General features: G+C 50.5%; 1 protein-coding gene and 1 long non-coding RNA gene across 2 annotated transcripts in view; both read right to left on the bottom strand.

Annotated features, from left to right (window-relative positions):
• Positions 1–22,004, bottom strand: part of LOC148140794 (class I histocompatibility antigen, F10 alpha chain-like) — a 401,060-nt gene that overhangs the window by 91,194 nt on the left and 287,862 nt on the right. The gene's annotated exons all lie outside the window — the stretch shown is intronic.
• Positions 5,817–22,004, bottom strand: part of LOC148140795 (uncharacterized) — a 254,936-nt gene continuing 238,748 nt past the window's right edge. The window contains exon 3 of the long non-coding RNA XR_015752962.1: positions 5,817–5,833. This is a non-coding gene — a long non-coding RNA (uncharacterized LOC148140795). The remainder of the gene's footprint in view (positions 5,834–22,004) is intronic.

Genomic DNA, 22,004 nt, shown 5'->3' with positions numbered 1-22,004 from the left:
GTCCTCATGCCTATGTAAATTCCTATGTTTAATTCTAGAACATTGGTGTGGGACTCCACTTTCTCCCTCCAAATGGGAGTCACCCTTTATTTACAGGTACATAGCACATGACAGTGACTCAGCTAGCATGGAGCCAGCTCCAAGAGTGGACAGAACCCCTGACCCTCCTGTTTATTTTTTTTCTTTTTTTTCTTTTTTCTTTTTTTTTAGATTAGATTAGATTACAGTGTGGAAACAGGCCCTTCGGCCCAACAAGTCCACACCGACCCGCCGAAGCATGACCCACCCATACCCCTACATTTTTACCCCTTACCTAACATACGGGCAATTTAACATGGCCAATTCACCTGACCCTGCACATCTTTGGACTGTGGGAGGAAACCGGAGCACCCGGAGGAAACCCACGCAGACATGGGGAGAATGTGCAAACTCCACACAGTCAGTCGCCTGAGGCGGGAATTGAACCCGGGTCTCTGGCGCTGTGAGGCAGCAGTGCTAACCACTGTGCCACCGTGCCGCCCACGGTGACACTCCTGTTAATTTTTTTTTCTTTTTTGCAGGTGTGAGACACAGTGAAAGACGCAAAGTGCACGAATCTTTATTCAAATTCCACCACCAGGAAGATAGGAAAACACCCGGGTGGCCAGTGACAAACACTGCTCTTCACATCAAAGGGCAATGGTGTGTGATCAAAACAGTGAAGGGGAGGGTAGGGACTAAATCAAAATAGAGTTGGACCCCTCCTGTTTATTTTTTTTTTATTTTTCTTCTTTTTTTTCTTTTTTTCTCTTTTTTTCTTTTTTTTTGTGAGACACAGTGAAAGACACAGTGAAAGAGGGGTAGGGACTAAATCAAAATAGAATTGGAGGGAGAAATGATGCACTCCACTCCCTGCGGCGTCCACCTCTCCCTGAACAACTCCAGGGTGTTGGTCGACACCACGTGCTCCTTCTCCAAGGACACCCGGGCCCTAACGTAACCGCGGAAGAGGGGCAGGCAGTCGGCCCTAACGACCCCCTCCACTGCCCGCTGCCTGGACCTGTTAATGGCCAGTTTGGCCAGGCCCAGGAGCAGACCCACGAGGAGGTCTTCAGACCTGCCCTCCCTCCTCCGTACCGGGTGCCCAAAGATCAGGAGCGTGGGACTGAAGTGCAGCCAAAAACAGAGGAGAAGGTTTTTAAGGAAATCAAAAAGGGAGTGCAAACGCCCACACCCAATATATACATGGTCCACGGACTCCACAGCGCCACAGAACAAGCAGTTGGGCTGGGAGTCTGTGAACCACCGCAGTCTGCGGTTGCAGGGGACTGCTGCGTGCAGCACCCTCCACCCCAGATCCCCGAGAGAAAGGGGGAGGACTCCCGCGTAGAGAGCCCTCCACTGGGGATCCCCACCGCCCGGTGGCAACCCTCCTGTTTATTTTTTTTTTAAATTTTTTTTTTACACTACCACCTAAGTGCGGTAGTGCTTATTTTATCCCCAGCACCCATGGTGTGTGTGTGCAGGTGTAAGACACAGTGGAAGACACAAAGTGCACGAATCTTTATTCAAATTCCACCACCAGGAAGATAGGAAAACACCCGAGTGGCCAGTGACAAACACTGCCCTTCACATCAAGGGACAGTGCTGTGTGATCAAAACAGTGAAGGGGAGGGGAGGGACTAAATCAAAATAGAATTGGAGGGGGAAATGATGCACTCCACTCCCTGCGGCACCCACCTCTCCCTGAACAACTCCAGGGTGTTGGTGGACACCGCGTGCTCCTTCTCCAAGGACACCCGGGCCCTAACGTAACCGCGGAAGAGGGGCAGGCAGTCGGCCCTAACGACCCCCTCCACGGCCCGCTGCCTGGACCTGTTGATGGCCAGTTTGGCCAGGCCCAGGAGCAGACCCACGAGGAGGTCTTCAGACCTGCCCTCCTTCCTCCGTACCGGGTGCCCAAAGATCAGGAGCGTGGGACTGAAGTGCAGCCAAAAACAGAGGAGAAGGTTTTTAAGAAAATCAAAAAGGGAGTGCAAACGCCCACACCCCATATACACATGGTCCACGGACTCCACAGCGCCACAGAACAAGCAGTTGGGCTGGGAGTCTGTGAACCACCGTAATCTGCGGTTGCAGGGGACTGCTGCGTGCAGCACCCTCCACCCCAGATCCCTGAGAGAAAGGGGGAGGACTCCCGCGTAGAGAGCCCTCCACTGGGGATCCCCACCGCCCGGTGGCAACCCTCCTGTTTATATCTGTCAGCTGGGGTTCCCTGATTGGATTAAGTTAACAGCCATAATCAGGGAACTCATATTCGATGAGGTAAATCTGAATGATATCATACGGATCAGTACACCAGTAAACTGGGGCTGAGGGGTGGTTTAAAGTGAAGCTGATTGGTTTGTGGCCTCATAGCCGGTTGTAATGACAGGGGTCCTCTGCCCGCCAACAGCAAGGTGATTGGTTGTCAGGGAACTGAACAGCTCAGGGCTGACAGCAAAATTGTATTGAATTTATTGTCATGTGTACCGAGGAACAGTGAAAAGCTTTGTCTTGTGAGCAATACAGGCAGATCACAGAGTTAAGTAGCATAGATAAGCAAATAATAATTAAAACAGCAGCAAAACAAAAACACAGGTACAGGCAAATGCTACGAGTTTGTGAGTCCATTCAGTATTCTAGCAACAGTCGGGTAGAAACGGATTTGAAACCAGCTGGTGAATGTGTTCAGGCTTCTGTACCTTCTCCCTGATGGCAGAGGGTATAGAAAAACATTGCCAGGGTGGGATGGATCTTTAAGAATGCTGGTGGCCTTTCCTTGACAGCGGGCCTGGTAGATGGATTCCATAGATGGGAAGTTGACCTTTGTGATTGTCCGGGCTGAGTTCACCACTCTCTGTAACCGTCTCCGATCTTGAATGGTACAGTTGCCATACCAGGTAGTGATACATCCAGACATAATGCTCTCAGTGGCGCACCTATAAACGTTGGCAGAGCGTCATGCCAAATTCCCTCAGCTGCCTGAGGAAGAAGAGACGTTGTTGGGCCTTTGTCACCCGTGTGTCCACATGAAGAGTCCAAGAAAGCTTGTTGTGGATGACCACTCCCAGGAGCTTGACACTCTCCACTCGTTCCACATCTGTGCTGTTAATGTGTAGGGGGGGCATGAGTAACATCCCACCGAAAGTCAATAATGAGTTCCTTGGTTTTGCCGGCATTGAGAGCTAGGCTGTTCTCAGTGCACCATTTTTCCAGGTCTTCCACCTCCCGTCTGTAGTCTGTATCATTGCCATCTGAGTTTCGACCGACTATGGTGGATGTCATCAGCGAACTTGTAAATGACATTAGTCTGGTATTTGGCGACACAGTCATGGGTATACAGTGAGTAGTGTAGGGGACTGAGTATGCACCCCTGAGGTTAGGGTGTGTGTGTGTTGTGGGGGGAGGTGTGGGGGTGTGGGGTATTGGTTCCAGTGTTGAGTGTTGGTGAAGATAAAATATTGTCCCCAATCTTCACTGTTTGTGGCCTGTTGGTCAGAAAACTGAGGATCCAGTTGCAGAGAGTGAGGCTTAGTCCGAGATCACTAAGTTTAGTCATCAGTCTCGAGGGGATAATAGTGTTGAAGCCTGAACTGTAGTCAATGAGTAGGATTCTTACATAGCTGCTCTTGGTGTCAAGATGTTCTTGGGAGGAGTGAAGGACAAGTGATATGGCATCTGATGTGGATCTGTTGGTTCGATAGGCAAATTGGAGTGGGTCAAGAATTGTGGGGAGGCTGGAGTTGATTAATGCCATGACCAAACTTTCAAAGCACTTCATGATCACCGAAGTTAGGGCCACTGGGCGGTAATCACTGAGACATGTAGCATGAGTGTTCTTAGGCACAGGGATGATGTTGGCCCTCTTGAAACAGGCAGGGACAGTGGCCTGCTCCAGGGAGAGGTTGAAGGTGTCCAAGAAGACCTCTGTCAGTTGATCTGCGCATGCTCTGAATGCACAGCCTGGTACTCCGTCTGGTCCCATCGCTTTCATTGGATTCACATGAAGGAAAACTGATCTGACCTCTGATACAGTGACTGTTAGGATAGGTTGGTGAGGACTTGTCAGGTAGGTGTTACCTCTCTCCCGAAATTCTGCTCAAAGCGAGCATAGATGGTGTTGAGACAATCTGGGAGGGATGTGTCAATGTCTACTAACTTAAACTGTCTCTTTTTAGAACTGATTCGGAGATCACCTGATGAAGGAGCGTCGCTCCGAAAGCTAGTGTGCTTCCAATTAAACCTGTTGGACTATAACCTCATGTTGTGTGATTTTTATCTTTTTAGAACATGTGGTATCATTCAGTCCTTGCCATAGTCGCTGGGTGTCTGTCTGGGTCTCTAGTTTGGATTGGTATTGGTCCTTGGCTGTCTTCATGGCTCTGTGAAGGTCATACTTGGATTCCAGAGTGAAGCCAGTTCAGAGAACAAGAGAGGCCAGCAGGTCTGCAGCTGCCTCTGTCTCTCAGTTCTCTGCAGTAAGCCACTTGAAACCCGAAGAAAACCACCTTATATTTCCTTCAGCAAAATGTGCAAATTGTGGTCTTTAATTGAATATGTCCGAGAGCTCTCATATGTAAACCAGTAGCTGCATTTGAGAAAGGGATGTTTGAGGGGAAAGCTTCATTTCAGCAAAAACGAACCCAATAGATCTTGTGAGCAAAACATTACTGAACTATTTTCACTCTGCCTGTGTGCTTCTTTCCTGTTTATGTGTGTGTGTCTGTGTGTGTGTGCACATGTGCTTGTGTATCTGTGTGTGTCTGTGTGTGTATGTGTGTCTGTGTGTGTGTCTGTGTCTATGTGTGTGTGTCTGTGTCTATGTGTGCGTGTGTGTGTGTGTCTGTGTGTGTGTGCGTGTGTGTCTGTGTCTGTGTGTGCGCGTGTGTGTGTCTGTGCATGTGTCTGCGTGTGTGTGTCTATGTCTGTGTGTGCGTGTGTCTGTGTGTGTCTGTGCATGTGTCTGTGTGTGCGCATGTGTGTGTCTGTGTGTGTGTGTCTGTGTGTGTCTGTGTGTGTGTGCGTGTGTGTCTGTGTCTGTGTGTGCGCGTGTGTGTGTCTGTGCATGTGTCTGCGTGTGTGTGTCTATGTCTGTGTGTGCGTGTGTCTGTGTGTGTCTGTGCATGTGTCTGTGTGTGCGCATGTGTGTGTCTGTGTGTGTGTGTCTGTGTGTGCGTGTGTGTGAGAGAGATAGTGAAAGAGAGAGAGAGAGAGAGAGATAGCGAGGAGGTGTTCAAGGAGCTTTCAAGCTTCAGTTTGAAGAGTTTCCTGGCTTTAGTTTAATTGCTTATCTGCAGCGAGAACATAATGAACAGTAATACTGGTCATTCTTGGTAAGTACAGAAACCTGGACTGTGATCGCAATTAATCTGGGACTGAACATTTGGTGATTTTTGCCCATTTTGTTTTAAAAAACCCTTTAACTGTTGTGATGGCTCTGGGAGTAGTGGTGCTTTATTTCCAGTGTATCACCCATACAATGAAAACAGAATATCAAATTCATATTGAAATAACAGACCTTTAACCATGAACATATTTTACCAAACCCCATCCCATTTGTTTGGATTAAACAATGTAGAAATGTCCTTCCTACTCGCTCTGATCATGTGTCTTCTACCCTGAGAGACACACATCTGTAGGCAGTTTGTCTTCTCCTCAATAAAGTGTTCCTGGAGAACACACTGCAGTGTTAGAAGAGGGATTGATGTGAGTGTTTCAGAGCTGTGTGATCGGCCAGTAGAATTAAAACAATGCATGGATTAATGAAGCAAACCCCAGTTCAAATACCAAATGAAATGATGTGGCACAGCTCCTGTTTAAATGACAGGGATAAATGAAGCGAAATTGGACATTTTTAACATCCAATGGCAGAACTACGAAATATCAACCGAATTATTGAACAAACTTCCAAATCTCTCTCTTTTTCCGGATAATCTCTCTCTCTTCCTTCCCACTGCTCTCTCTCTTACCTCTCCCTCTCTCTCTCCCTTTCTGTTCCTCCTGAGTCTCTCCATCTCCTCCTAGCTCTTATCCCCCCCTCACCCTCAGCCTCTTTCCCATCCCCTCCAACCTTCCCCAGAGTCTCATTTCCCTCCCTGGTCTCAACCCCTCCACCCTGCTCCCCATCCCAGTTTCTTTCTGTCCTGTGTAATCTCTCTCTCCCCCTCCTTCACAGTCTTTATCCCCCTCATCACTCCCTTTGCTCCTCCCAATCCCTTTCCCTCCCCTGCAATACCTTTGCCTTTTACACCCGTCTCTCCTCCTTCCCGATGTGTAACCTCTCCCATTCTATTCCTCCAGATCCCAGTCTCTTGTCCACATCCTCTTCACCTCTGACTTTCCTTATTTCATTTCCAAACCCTCCACAATATCTCCCCACACCTCAGTGTCCTTCCTCCATGCTCTCCAGTCTCCCTCACTTCCCAGTTCCTCCCCAATGTCTCTCTCTTCCCCCATCCCCAGTATTTATCTTCCATTCCAAGCCCCTGTCACTTCCCAGCCTCTGCCCCCTCCCAATCTCTGTCCCTCCCCAGTCTCTGTTCCTCTCCAATCTCTGTCTCTCCCCAGTCCCTTTTCCTCCCCAATCTCTGTCCCTCCCCAATCTCTGCCCCTCCCCAGTCTCTGTCCCTCCCCAGTCACTGTCCCTCTCCAATCTCTGTCCCTCCCCAGTCTCTGTCCCTCCCCAATCTCTGTCCCTCCCCAGTCTCTGTCCCTCCCCAGTCTCTGTCCCTCCCCAATCCCTGTCCCTCCCCAATCTCTGTCCCTACCCAGTCTCTGTCCATTCCCAATCTCTGTCCCACCCCAATCTCTGTCCCACCCCAGTCTCTGTCCCTCCCCATTCTCTGTCCTCCCCCAGTCTCTGTCCATCCCCAGTCTCTGTCCCTCCCCAATCTCTGTCCTCCCCTGTCTCTGTCCCTCCAAAGTCTTTGTCCCTCCCCAGTCTCTGCCCCTCCCCAATCTCTGTCCCTCCCCAAGCCCTTTTCCTCCCCAATCTCTGTCCCTCCCCAATCTCTGTCCCTCTCAGTCTGGCTCTCTTCATCCCCCAAGTCTCTCTTCCTCCCCCCACCCCAGCCACATTCTGTCTTGTTTGCTAGTTCCACTCCCTCCCAGTTTCCCTTCCAGTGCTTGTTCTGCAGTTTGATAACCAGCTCCTCGAACTGTTTATATTACAGAGACTAATTCACGAACTATAAAATATACAATTGTCTCAGGAGAACAAGATTTCCCTGAAGTCACTGTTGTTGCGATGGTCAACGGAATACAAACAGGTTACTTTGACAGTGATACCCGTCGCTGTGTCCCCAGGCAGCAGTTCCTGGCTGATTCACTCAGTGTGAAATTCTGGGATGATGCTACAGATCAGGCGAAAACACACACCAGGCTGGCAAAGGGGAATCTGAAATCGATCACACACACACCGGGCTGGCAAAGGGGAATCTGAAATCGATCACACACACCGGGCTGGCAAAGGGAATCTGAAATCGATCACACACACCGGGCTGGCAAAGGGGAATCTGAAATCGATCACACACACCGAGCTGGCAAAGGGGAATCTGAAATCGATCACACACACACCGGGCTGGCAAAGGGGAATCTGAAATCGATCACACGCACCGGGCTGTCAAAGGAGGATCTGAAATCGATCACACACACACCGGGCTGGCAAAGGGGAATCTGAAATCGATCACACACACCGGGCTGGCAAAGGGGAATCTGAAATCGATCACACACACCAGGCTATCAAAGGGGAATCTGAAATCGATAACACACACCAGGCTGGAATAGGAGGATCTGAAATCGATCAAACACACACCGGGCTGGCAAAGGAGGATCTGAAATTGATCACACACATCGGGCTGGCAAAGGGGAATCTGAAATCGATCACACACACCGGGCTGGCAAAGGGGAATCTGAAATCGATCACACACACACCGGGCTGGCAAAGGGGAATCTGAAATCGATCACACGCACCGGGCTGTCAAAGGAGGATCTGAAATCGATCACACACACCAGGCTATCAAAGGGGAATCTGAAATCGATAACACACACCAGGCTGGAAAAGGAGGATCTGAAATCGATCAAACACACACCGGGCTGGCAAAGGGCAATCTGAAATCGATCACACACACACCGGGCTGGCAAAGGGGAATCTGAAATCGATAACACACAACGGGCTGCCAAAGGGGAATCTGAAATCGATCACACACACCGGGCTGGCAAAGGAGGATCTGAAATCGATCACACACACCGGGCTGGCAAAGGGGAATCTGAAATCGATCACACACACCGGGCTGGCAAAGGGGAATCTGAAATCGATCACACACATCAGGTTGGCAAAGGAGGATCTGAAATCGATCAAACACACACCAGGCTGGCAAAGGAGAATCTGAAATCGATCACACACACCGGGCGGCAAAGGAGAATCTGAAATCGATCACACACACACCGGGCTGGCAAAGGAGAATCTGAAATCGATCACACACACCGGGCTGGCAAAGGAGAATCTAAAATCGATCAAACACACACCGGGCTGGCAAAGGGGAATCTGAAATCGATCACACACACACCGGGCTGGCAAAGGGGAATCTGAAATCGATCACAAACACACCAGGCTGGCAAAGGAGAATCTGAAATCGATCACACACACCGGGCTGGCAAAGGGGAATCTGAAATCGATCACACACACCGGGCTGGCAAAGGGGAATCTGAAATCGATCACACACACCAGGCTGGCAAAGGAGAATCTGAAATCGATCACACACACCGGGCGGCAAAGGAGAATCTGAAATCGATCACACACACACCGGGCTGGCAAAGGAGAATCTGAAATCGATCACACACACCGGGCTGGCAAAGGAGAATCTAAAATCGATCAAACACACACCGGGCTGGCAAAGGGGAATCTGAAATCGATCACACACACACCGGGCTGGCAAAGGGGAATCTGAAATCGATCACAAACACACCGGGCTGGCAAAGGAGAATCTGAAATCGATCACACACACCGGGCTGGCAAAGGGGAATCTGAAATCGATAACACACACCGGGCTGCCAAAGGGGAATCTGAAATTGATCACACACACCGGGCTGGCAAAGGAGGATCTGAAATCGATCACACACACCGGGCTGGCAAAGGGGAATCTGAAATCGATCACACACACCGGGCTGGCAAAGGGGAATCTGAAATCGATCACACACACCAGGTTGGCAAAGGAGGATCTGAACTCGATCAAACACACACCAGGCTGGCAAAGGAGAATCTGAAATCGATCACACGCACCGGGCGGCAAAGGAGAATCTGAAATCGATCACACACACACCGGGCTGGCAAAGGGGAATCTGAAATCGATCACACACACCGGGCTGGCAAAGGAGAATCTGAATTCGATCAAACACACACCGGGCTGGCAAAGGGGAATCCGAAATCGATCACACACACCGGGCTGGCAAAGGAGAATCTGAAATCGATCACACACACAGCGGGCTGGCAAAGGAGAATCTGAAATCGATCACACACACCGGGCTGGCAAAGGGGAATCTGAAATCGATCACACACACCGGGCTGGCAAAGGGGAAACTGAAATCGATCACACAAACCAGGCTGGCAAAAAAGGGATCTGAAATCGATCACACACACCGGGCTGGCAAAGGGGAATCTGAAGTCGATCACACAAACCGGGCTGGCAAAGGGCAATCTGAAATAGACCACACACACCAGGCTGGCAAAGGAGGATCTGAAATCGATCAAACACACACCATGCTGGCAAAGGAGAATCTGAAATCGATCACACGCACACCGGGCTGGCAAAGGAGAATCTGTAATCGATCACACACATCAGGTTGGCAAAGGAGGATCTGAAATCGATCAAACACACACCAGGCTGGCAAAGGAGAATCTGAAATCGATCACACACACCGGGCGGCAAAGGAGAATCTGAAATCGATCACACACACACACCGGGCTGGCAAAGGAGAATCTGAAATCGATCACACACACCGGGCTGGCAAAGGAGAATCTGAAATCGATCACACACATCAGGTTGGCAAAGGAGGATCTGAAATCGATCAAACACACACCAGGCTGGCAAAGGAGAATCTGAAATCGATCACACACACCGGGCGGCAAAGGAGAATCTGAAATCGATCACACACACACACCGGGCTGGCAAAGGAGAATCTGAAATCGATCACACACACCGGGCTGGCAAAGGAGAATCTAAAATCGATCAAACACACACCGGGCTGGCAAAGGGGAATCTGAAATCGATCACACACACACCGGGCTGGCAAAGGGGAATCTGAAATCGATCACAAACACACCGGGCTGGCAAAGGAGAATCTGAAATCGATCACACACACCGGGCTGGCAAAGGGGAATCTGAAATCGATCACACACACCGGGCTGGCAAAGGGGAATCTGAAATCGATAACACACACCGGGCTGCCAAAGGGGAATCTGAAATTGATCACACACACCGGGCTGGCAAAGGAGGATCTGAAATCGATCACACACACCGGGCTGGCAAAGGGGAATCTGAAATCGATCACACACACCGGGCTGGCAAAGGGGAATCTGAAATCGATCACACACACCAGGTTGGCAAAGGAGGATCTGAACTCGATCAAACACACACCAGGCTGGCAAAGGAGAATCTGAAATCGATCACACGCACCGGGCGGCAAAGGAGAATCTGAAATCGATCACACACACACCGGGCTGGCAAAGGAGAATCTGAAATCGATCACACACACCGGGCTGGCAAAGGAGAATCTGAATTCGATCAAACACACACCGGGCTGGCAAAGGGGAATCCGAAATCGATCACACACACCGGGCTGGCAAAGGAGAATCTGAAATCGATCACACACACAGCGGGCTGGCAAAGGAGAATCTGAAATCGATCACACACACCGGGCTGGCAAAGGGGAATCTGAAATCGATCACACACACCGGGCTGGCAAAGGGGAATCTGAAATCGATCACACAAACCAGGCTGGCAAAAAAGGGATCTGAAATCGATCACACACACCGGGCTGGCAAAGGGGAATCTGAAGTCGATCACACAAACCGGGCTGGCAAAGGGCAATCTGAAATAGACCACACACACCAGGCTGGCAAAGGAGGATCTGAAATCGATCAAACACACACCATGCTGGCAAAGGAGAATCTGAAATCGATCACACGCACACCGGGCTGGCAAAGGAGAATCTGTAATCGATCACACACACCGGGCTGGCAAAGGGGAATCTGAAATCGATCACACACACCGGGCTGGCAAAGGGGAATCTGAAATCGATCACACACACCAGGCTGGCAAAGGAGGATCTGAAATCGATCATACACACCGGACTGGCAAAGGGGAATCAGAAATCGATCACACACACCGGGCTGGCAAAGGGGAATCTGAAATCGATCACACACACCAGGCTGGCAAAGGAGGATCTGAAATGGATCAAACACACACCAGGATGGCAAAGGAGAATCTGAAATCTCACACACACCGGGCTGGCAAAGGAGAACATGAAATCGATCACACACACCGGGCTGGCAAAGGAGAATCTGAAATCGAGCACACACACACACCGGGCTGGCAAAGGAGGATCTGAAATCGATCACACATACCGGGCTGGCAAAGGGGAATCTGAAATCGATCACACACACCGGGCTGGCAAAGGGGAATCTGAAATCGATCACACACACCAGGCTGGCAAAGGAGGATCTGAAATCGATCACACACACCGGACTGGTAAAGGGGAATCAGAAATCGATCACACACACCGGGCTGGCAAAGGGGAATCTGAAATCGATCACACACACCAGGCTGGCAAAGGAGGATCTGAAATGGATCAAACACACACCAGGATGGCAAAGGAGAATCTGAAATCGATCATACACACCAGGCTGTCAAAGGGGAATCTGAAATTGATCACACATACCGGGCTGGCAATGGGGTATCTGAAATCGATCATACACACATCGGCTGGCAAAGGAGAATCTGAAATCGATCAAACACACCGGGCTGGCAAAGGAGGATCTGAAATCGATCACACACACCGGGCTGGCAATTGGGAATCTGAAATTGATCACACACACACCGGGTTGGCAAAGGGGAGTCTGAAATCGAGCACACACACACTGGGCTGGCAAAGGGGAATCTGAAATCGATCACACACACACCGGGCTGGCAAATGGGAATCTGAAATCGATCACACACACTGGGCTGGCAAAGGGGAATCTGAAATCGATCACGCACACACCGGGCTGGCAAAGGGGAATCTGAAATCGATCACACACACCGGGCTGGCAAAGGGGAAACTGAAATCGATCACACAAACCAGGCTGGCAAAAAAGGGATCTGAAATCGATCACACACACCGGGCTGGCAAAGGGGAATCTGAAGTCGATCACACAAACCGGGCTGGCAAAGGGCAATCTGAAATAGACCACACACACCAGGCTGGCAAAGGAGGATCTGAAATCGATCAAACACACACCATGCTGGCAAAGGAGAATCTGAAATCGATCACACGCACACCGGGCTGGCAAAGGAGAATCTGTAATCGATCACACACATCAGGTTGGCAAAGGAGGATCTGAAATCGATCAAACACACACCAGGCTGGCAAAGGAGAATCTGAAATCGATCACACACACCGGGCGGCAAAGGAGAATCTGAAATCGATCACACACACACACCGGGCTGGCAAAGGAGAATCTGAAATCGATCACACACACCGGGCTGGCAAAGGAGAATCTGAAATCGATCACACACATCAGGTTGGCAAAGGAGGATCTGAAATCGATCAAACACACACCAGGCTGGCAAAGGAGAATCTGAAATCGATCACACACACCGGGCGGCAAAGGAGAATCTGAAATCGATCACACACACACACCGGGCTGGCAAAGGAGAATCTGAAATCGATCACACACACCGGGCTGGCAAAGGAGAATCTAAAATCGATCAAACACACACCGGGCTGGCAAAGGGGAATCTGAAATCGATCACACACACACCGGGCTGGCAAAGGGGAATCTGAAATCGATCACAAACACACCGGGCTGGCAAAGGAGAATCTGAAATCGATCACACACACCGGGCTGGCAAAGGGGAATCTGAAATCGATCACACACACCGGGCTGGCAAAGGGGAATCTGAAATCGATAACACACACCGGGCTGCCAAAGGGGAATCTGAAATTGATCACACACACCGGGCTGGCAAAGGAGGATCTGAAATCGATCACACACACCGGGCTGGCAAAGGGGAATCTGAAATCGATCACACACACCGGGCTGGCAAAGGGGAATCTGAAATCGATCACACACACCAGGTTGGCAAAGGAGGATCTGAACTCGATCAAACACACACCAGGCTGGCAAAGGAGAATCTGAAATCGATCACACGCACCGGGCGGCAAAGGAGAATCTGAAATCGATCACACACACACCGGGCTGGCAAAGGAGAATCTGAAATCGATCACACACACCGGGCTGGCAAAGGAGAATCTGAATTCGATCAAACACACACCGGGCTGGCAAAGGGGAATCCAAAATCGATCACACACACCGGGCTGGCAAAGGAGAATCTGAAATCGATCACACACACAGCGGGCTGGCAAAGGAGAATCTGAAATCGATCACACACACCGGGCTGGCAAAGGGGAATCTGAAATCGATCACACACACCGGGCTGGCAAAGGGGAATCTGAAATCGATCACACAAACCAGGCTGGCAAAAAAGGGATCTGAAATCGATCACACACACCGGGCTGGCAAAGGGGAATCTGAAGTCGATCACACAAACCGGGCTGGCAAAGGGCAATCTGAAATAGACCACACACACCAGGCTGGCAAAGGAGGATCTGAAATCGATCAAACACACACCATGCTGGCAAAGGAGAATCTGAAATCGATCACACGCACACCGGGCTGGCAAAGGAGAATCTGTAATCGATCACACACACGAGGCTGGCAAAGGGGAATCTGAAATCGATCACACACACCGGGCTGGCAAAGGGGAATCTGAAATCGATCACACACACCAGGCTGGCAAAGGAGGATCTGAAATCGATCATACACACCGGACTGGCAAAGGGGAATCAGAAATCGATCACACACACCGGGCTGGCAAAGGGGAATCTGAAATCGATCACACACACCAGGCTGGCAAAGGAGGATCTGAAATGGATCAAACACACACCAGGATGGCAAAGGAGAATCTGAAATCTCACACACACCGGGCTGGCAAAGGAGAACATGAAATCGATCACACACACCGGGCTGGCAAAGGAGAATCTGAAATCGAGCACACACACACACCGGGCTGGCAAAGGAGGATCTGAAATCGATCACACACACCGGGCTGGCAAAGGGGAATCTGAAATCGATCACACACACCGGGCTGGCAAAGGGGAATCTGAAATCGATCACACACACCAGGCTGGCAAAGGAGGATCTGAAATCGATCACACACACCGGACTGGTAAAGGGGAATCAGAAATCGATCACACACACCGGGCTGGCAAAGGGGAATCTGAAATCGATCACACACACCAGGCTGGCAAAGGAGGATCTGAAATGGATCAAACACACACCAGGATGGCAAAGGAGAATCTGAAATCGATCATACACACCAGGCTGTCAAAGGGGAATCTGAAATTGATCACACATACCGGGCTGGCAATGGGGTATCTGAAATCGATCATACACACATCGGCTGGCAAAGGAGAATCTGAAATCGATCAAACACACCGGGCTGGCAAAGGAGGATCTGAAATCGATCACACACACCGGGCTGGCAATTGGGAATCTGAAATTGATCACACACACACCGGGTTGGCAAAGGGGAGTCTGAAATCGAGCACACACACACTGGGCTGGCAAAGGGGAATCTGAAATCGATCACACACACACCGGGCTGGCAAATGGGAATCTGAAATCGATCACACACACTGGGCTGGCAAAGGGGAATCTGAAATCGATCACGCACACACCGGGCTGGCAAAGGTGAATCTGAAATCGATCACACACACCGGGCTGGCAAAGGGGAATCTGAAATCGATCACACACACCAGGCTAGCAAAAGAGGATCTGAAATCGATCACACACACCGGGCTGACAAAGGGGAATCTGAAATCGATCACACACACCGGGCGGCAAAGGAGAATCTGAAATCGATCACACACACATCAGGCTGGCAAAGGAGAAACTGAAATCGATCACACACACACCGGGCTGGCAAAGGAGAATCTGAAATCGATCACACACACCGGGCTGGAAAAGGAGAATCTGAACTCGATCACACACACACCGGGCTGGCAAAGGAGAATCTGAAATCGATCACACAAACCGGGCTCGCAAAGGGGAATCTGAAATCGATCACACACACCAGGCTGACAAAGGAGGATCTGAAATTGATCACACACACCGGGCTGGCAAAGGGGAATCTGAAATCGATCACACACACCGGGCTGGCAAAGGGGAATCTGAAATCGATCACACACACCAGGCTGGCAAAAGGGAATCTGAAATCGAACACACACACCGGGCTGGCAAAGGAGGATCTGAAATCGATCACACACACCGGGCTGGCAAAGGGGAATCTGAAATCGATCATACACACCGGGCTGGCAAAGGGGAATCTGAAATCGATCACACACACACCTGGCTGGCAAAGGAGGATCTGAAATCGATCACACACACCGGGCTGGCAAAGGGGAATCTGAAATCGAACACACACACCGGGCTGGCAAAGGGGAATCTGAAATCGATCACACACACCAGGTTGGCAAAGGAGGATCTGAAATCGATCAAACACACACCAGGCTAGCAAAGAAGAATCTGAAATCGATCACACACATCGGGCGGCAAAGGAGAATCTGAAATCGATGACACACACACCGGGCTGGCAAAGGGGAATCTGAAATCGATCACACACACCAGGCTGGCAAAGGAGGATCTGAAATCGATCATACACACCGGACTGGCAAAGGGGAATCAGAAATCGATCACACACACCGGGCTGGCAAAGGGGAATCTGAAATCGATCACACACACCAGGCTGGCAAAGGAGGATCTGAAATGGATCAAACACACACCAGGATGGCAAAGGAGAATCTGAAATCTCACACACACCGGGCTGGCAAAGGAGAATCTGAAATCGAACACACACACACACCGGTCTGGCAAAGGAGAATCTGCAATCGATCACACACACCAGGCTGGCAAAGGAGAATCTGAAATCGATCACACGCACACTGGGCTGGCAAAGGAGAACATGAAATCGATCACACACACCGGGCTGGCAAAGGAGAATCTGAAATCGAGCACACACACACACCGGGCTGGCAAAGGAGGATCTGAAATCGATCACACACACCGGGCTGGCAAAGGGGAATCTGAAATCGATCACACACACCGGGCTGGCAAAGGGGAATCTGAAATCGATCACACACACCAGGCTGGCAAAGGAGGATCTGAAATCGATCACACACACCGGACTGGGAAAGGGGAATCAGAAATCGATCACACACACCGGGCTGGCAAAGGGGAATCTGAAATCGATCACACACACCAGGCTGGCAAAGGAGGATCTGAAATGGATCAAACACACACCAGGATGGCAAAGGAGAATCTGAAATCGATCATACACACCAGGCTGTCAAAGGGGAATCTGAAATTGATCACACATACCGGGCTGGCAATGGGGTATCTGAAATCGATCATACACACATCGGCTGGCAAAGGAGAATCTGAAATCGATCAAACACACCGGGCTGGCAAAGGAGGATCTGAAATCGATCACACACACCGGGCTGGCAATTGGGAATCTGAAATTGATCACACACACACCGGGCTGGCAAAGGGGAATCTGAAAGCAATCACACACACACCGGGTTGGCAAAGGGGAGTCTGAAATCGATCACACACACACTGGGCTGGCAAAGGGGAATCTGAAATCGATCACACACACACTGGGCTGGCAAAGGGGAATCTGAAATCGATCACACACACACCGGGCTGGCAAATGGGAATCTGAAATCGATCACACACACTGGGCTGGCAAAGGGGAATCTGAAATCGATCACGCACACACCGGGCTGGCAAAGGTTAATCTGAAATCGATCACACACACCGGGCTGGCAAAGGGGAATCTGAAATCGATCACACACACCAGGCTAGCAAAGGAGGATCTGAAATCGATCACACACACCGGGCTGACAAAGGGGAATCTGAAATCGATCACGCACACACCGGGCTGGCAAAGGTTAATCTGAAATCGATCACACACACCGGGCTGGCAAAGGAGGATCTGAAATCGATCACACACACCGGGCTGACAAAGGGGAATCTGAAATCGATCACACACACCGGGCGGCAAAGGAGAATCTGAAATCGAGCACACACACACACCGGGCTGGCAAAGGAGGATCTGAAATCGATCACACACACCGGGCTGGCAAAGGGGAATCTGAAATCGATCACACACACCGGGCTGGCAAAGGGGAATCTGAAATCGATCACACACACCAGGCTGGCAAAGGAGGATCTGAAATCGATCACACACACCGGACTGGGAAAGGGGAATCAGAAATCGATCACACACACCGGGCTGGCAAAGGGGAATCTGAAATCGATCACACACACCAGGCTGGCAAAGGAGGATCTGAAATGGATCAAACACACACCAGGATGGCAAAGGAGAATCTGAAATCGATCATACACACCAGGCTGTCAAAGGGGAATCTGAAATTGATCACACATACCGGGCTGGCAATGGGGTATCTGAAATCGATCATACACACATCGGCTGGCAAAGGAGAATCTGAAATCGATCAAACACACCGGGCTGGCAAAGGAGGATCTGAAATCGATCACACACACCGGGCTGGCAATTGGGAATCTGAAATTGATCACACACACACCGGGCTGGCAAAGGGGAATCTGAAAGCAATCACACACACACCGGGTTGGCAAAGGGGAGTCTGAAATCGATCACACACACACTGGGCTGGCAAAGGGGAATCTGAAATCGATCACACACACACTGGGCTGGCAAAGGGGAATCTGAAATCGATCACACACACACCGGGCTGGCAAATGGGAATCTGAAATCGATCACACACACTGGGCTGGCAAAGGGGAATCTGAAATCGATCACGCACACACCGGGCTGGCAAAGGTTAATCTGAAATCGATCACACACACCGGGCTGGCAAAGGGGAATCTGAAATCGATCACACACACCAGGCTAGCAAAGGAGGATCTGAAATCGATCACACACACCGGGCTGACAAAGGGGAATCTGAAATCGATCACGCACACACCGGGCTGGCAAAGGTTAATCTGAAATCGATCACACACACCGGGCTGGCAAAGGAGGATCTGAAATCGATCACACACACCGGGCTGACAAAGGGGAATCTGAAATCGATCACACACACCGGGCGGCAAAGGAGAATCTGAAATCGATCACACACACATCAGGCTGGCAAAGGAGAAACTGAAATCGATCACACACACACCGGGCTGGCAAAGGAGAATCTGAAATCGATCACACACACCGGGCTGGAAAAGGAGAATCTGAACTCGATCACACACACACCGGGCTGGAAAAGGAGAATCTGAAATCGATCACACACACCGGGCTGGCAAAGGGGAATCTGAAATCGATCACACACACCAGGTTGGCAAAGGAGGATCTGAACTCGATCAAACACACACCAGGCTGGCAAAGGAGAATCTGAAATCGATCACACGCACCGGGCGGCAAAGGAGAATCTGAAATCGATCACACACACACCTGGCTGGCAAAGGGGAATCTGAAATCGATCACACACACCGGGCTGGCAAAGGAGAATCTGAATTCGATCAAACACACACCGGGCTGGCAAAGGGGAATCCGAAATCGATCACACACACCGGGCTGGCAAAGGAGAATCTGAAATCGATCACACACACAGCGGGCTGGCAAAGGAGAATCTGAAATCGATCACACACACCGGGCTGGCAAAGGGGAATCTGAAATCGATCACACACACCGGGCTGGCAAAGGGGAATCTGAAATCGATCACACAAACCAGGCTGGCAAAAAAGGGATCTGAAATCGATCACACACACCGGGCTGGCAAAGGGGAATCTGAAGTCGATCACACAAACCGGGCTGGCAAAGGGCAATCTGAAATAGACCACACACACCAGGCTGGCAAAGGAGGATCTGAAATCGATCAAACACACACCATGCTGGCAAAGGAGAATCTGAAATCGATCACACGCACACCGGGCTGGCAAAGGAGAATCTGTAATCGATCACACACACGAGGCTGGCAAAGGGGAATCTGAAATCGATCACACACACCGGGCTGGCAAAGGGGAATCTGAAATCGATCACACACACCAGGCTGGCAAAGGAGGATCTGAAATCGATCATACACACCGGGCTGGCAAAGGGGAATCTGAAATCGATCACACACATCAGGTTGGCAAAGGAGGATCTGAAATCGATCAAACACACACCAGGCTGGCAAAGGAGAATCTGAAATCGATCACACACACCAGGCTGTCAAAGGGGAATCTGAAATTGATCACACATACCGGGCTGGCAATGGGGTATCTGAAATCGATCATACACACATCGGCTGGCAAAGGAGAATCTGAAATCGATCAAACACACCGGGCTGGCAAAGGAGGATCTGAAATCGATCACACACACCGGGCTGGCAATTGGGAATCTGAAATTGATCACACACACACCGGGCTGGCAAAGGGGAATCTGAAAGCAATCACACACACACCGGGTTGGCAAAGGGGAGTCTGAAATCGATCACACACACACTGGGCTGGCAAAGGGGAATCTGAAATCGATCACACACACACTGGGCTGGCAAAGGGGAATCTGAAATCGATCACACACACACCGGGCTGGCAAATGGGAATCTGAAATCGATCACACACACTGGGCTGGCAAAGGGGAATCTGAAATCGATCACGCACACACCGGGCTGGCAAAGGTTAATCTGAAATCGATCACACACACCGGGCTGGCAAAGGGGAATCTGAAATCGATCACACACACCAGGCTAGCAAAGGAGGATCTGAAATCGATCACACACACCGGGCTGACAAAGGGGAATCTGAAATCGATCACGCACACACCGGGCTGGCAAAGGTTAATCTGAAATCGATCACACACACCGGGCTGGCAAAGGAGGATCTGAAATCGATCACACACACCGGGCTGACAAAGGGGAATCTGAAATCGATCACACACACCGGGCGGCAAAGGAGAATCTGAAATCGATCACACACACATCAGGCTGGCAAAGGAGAAACTGAAATCGATCACACACACACCGGGCTGGCAAAGGAGAATCTGAAATCGATCACACACACCGGGCTGGAAAAGGAGAATCTGAACTCGATCACACACACACCGGGCTGGAAAAGGAGAATCTGAAATCGATCACACACACCGGGCTGGCAAAGGGGAATCTGAAATCGATCACACACACCAGGTTGGCAAAGGAGGATCTGAACTCGATCAAACACACACCAGGCTGGCAAAGGAGAATCTGAAATCGATCACACGCACCGGGCGGCAAAGGAGAATCTGAAATCGATCACACACACACCTGGCTGGCAAAGGGGAATCTGAAATCGATCACACACACCGGGCTGGCAAAGGAGAATCTGAATTCGATCAAACACACACCGGGCTGGCAAAGGGGAATCCGAAATCGATCACACACACCGGGCTGGCAAAGGAGAATCTGAAATCGATCACACACACAGCGGGCTGGCAAAGGAGAATCTGAAATCGATCACACACACCGGGCTGGCAAAGGGGAATCTGAAATCGATCACACACACCGGGCTGGCAAAGGGGAATCTGAAATCGATCACACAAACCAGGCTGGCAAAAAAGGGATCTGAAATCGATCACACACACCGGGCTGGCAAAGGGGAATCTGAAGTCGATCACACAAACCGGGCTGGCAAAGGGCAATCTGAAATAGACCACACACACCAGGCTGGCAAAGGAGGATCTGAAATCGATCAAACACACACCATGCTGGCAAAGGAGAATCTGAAATCGATCACACGCACACCGGGCTGGCAAAGGAGAATCTGTAATCGATCACACACACGAGGCTGGCAAAGGGGAATCTGAAATCGATCACACACACCGGGCTGGCAAAGGGGAATCTGAAATCGATCACACACACCAGGCTGGCAAAGGAGGATCTGAAATCGATCATACACACCGGGCTGGCAAAGGGGAATCTGAAATCGATCACACACATCAGGTTGGCAAAGGAGGATCTGAAATCGATCAAACACACACCAGGCTGGCAAAGGAGAATCTGAAATCGATCACACACACCGGGCGGCAAAGGAGAATCTGAAATCGATCACACACACACCGGGCTGGCAAAGGAGAATCTGAAATCGATCACACACACCGGGCTGGCAAAGGAGAATCTAAAATCGATCAAACACACACCGGGCTGGCAAAGGGGAATCTGAAATCGATCACACACACACACCGGGCTGGCAAAGGGGAATCTGAAATCGATCACAAACACACCGGGCTGGCAAAGGAGAATCTGAAATCGATCACACACACCGGGCTGGCAAAGGGGAATCTGAAATCGATCACACACACCGGGCTGGCAAAGGGGAATCTGAAATCGATAACACACACCGGGCTGCCAAAGGGGAATCTGAAATTGATCACACACACCGGGCTGGCAAAGGAGGATCTGAAATCGATCACACACACCGGGCTGGCAAAGGGGAATCTGAAATCGATCACACACACCGGGCTGGCAAAGGGGAATCTGAAATCGATCACACACACCAGGTTGGCAAAGGAGGATCTGAACTCGATCAAACACACACCAGGCTGGCAAAGGAGAATCTGAAATCGATCACACGCACCGGGCGGCAAAGGAGAATCTGAAATCGATCACACACACAC

This window comes from Chiloscyllium plagiosum, unplaced genomic scaffold, assembly GCF_037043375.1.
Source record: "Chiloscyllium plagiosum isolate Xiang-an unplaced genomic scaffold, Cpla_swu_hap1 HiC_scaffold_35, whole genome shotgun sequence".
Taxonomy (NCBI): Eukaryota; Metazoa; Chordata; class Chondrichthyes; order Orectolobiformes; family Hemiscylliidae; genus Chiloscyllium; species Chiloscyllium plagiosum.
This window is presented reverse-complemented; position numbering and strand designations above follow the sequence as displayed.